The following is a 1133-nucleotide window of genomic DNA, read 5'->3' as shown; positions in this document are numbered from 1 at the left end:
AAAAAAAAAAAAAAAATCATAAATAAATACAAGAAAAATTTAAAAATTAGCACCTGTAGATAGACCTAGTGCCTTGGGAGGCCAAGGTGGGAGGATGGCTTGAGCCCGAGAGTTTGAGGCTGCAGTGAGCTATGATCATACTGCTGCACTCCAGCCTCGGCCATGGAGCAAGACCCTGTCTCTAAATTTAAAAAAGAAAATTAAAAAAAATTCAGAAACAGAAAAAAAGAAACAGATCACTTGTTCCTCTGTGTAAAAGTTAACTTGGAGCAAATTCTGGGGGATAGGGGATGTGGAGGTAGAGACTGCAGCCTGCTGGGGGGTGACATGCATTCCCAGAGAAAGAAATGATGGATGTTGAACAGAGAGGTCTCAACGTGGTGAGCAGCACGCTTTGTTTGTGTCCAGATTTTACTGGAAACTGGCTCTTAGGCTCTTAGAGTCAGGGTTCCAGAGTTCCACCCTTGTTGGTCCTAATCTACTTCTTTCTTTCATCCGCCTTCCTTGGGAGATTGTGAAACCGAAGTTGGGAATCACCAACACCAGGGTACGACTCGGGGAGGCAGAGCTTGAGAGCAGGACAGGGCACACAGGGGACGTCAGCGTGCAGAAGGTAGCCTGGGCCCACAGATGAGCTGATGCAGGTGCCATTCCTTGGCAAGGACTGTACACGTGTCATCACTGACCTCTTAAGGTCTAGAGAACTGCAGTTTTCTCCAGCACCTCCTGGACTTCATCACTGGGTGCTATGATAGTAAACAAAACGATGTTCAGAGGGCACTGTGCAGTCCTGAAACCGTGGAGGGGCCCAGAAGAGAGACAAATAATTACACAGGACTCCAATTTGTTATGGCTATGTTTCAGACGTAGGCCACAACAGTTCCCTTTGTTTGGAAAAACAAAGTGGCAAAACACATTGAGACACAAAAAGATCTCAGCCAGGTGCAGTGGCTCACGCCTGTAATCCCAGCACGTTGGGAGGCCGAGGCGGGCGGATCACGAGGCAAGAGATCGAGACCATCCTGGCTAACACGGTGAAACCTCATCTGTACTAAAAATACAAACTATTAGCCTGGTGTGGTGGTGGGCGCCTGGAGTTCCAGCTACTCGGGAGGCTGAGGCAGGAGAATGGC

The sequence above is a fragment of the Mandrillus leucophaeus genome, unplaced genomic scaffold (genome assembly GCF_000951045.1).
Source record: "Mandrillus leucophaeus isolate KB7577 unplaced genomic scaffold, Mleu.le_1.0 Scaffold17, whole genome shotgun sequence".
In the NCBI taxonomy this organism is placed as follows: domain Eukaryota; kingdom Metazoa; phylum Chordata; class Mammalia; order Primates; family Cercopithecidae; genus Mandrillus; species Mandrillus leucophaeus.
Note: the sequence above shows the minus strand (reverse complement) of the source record.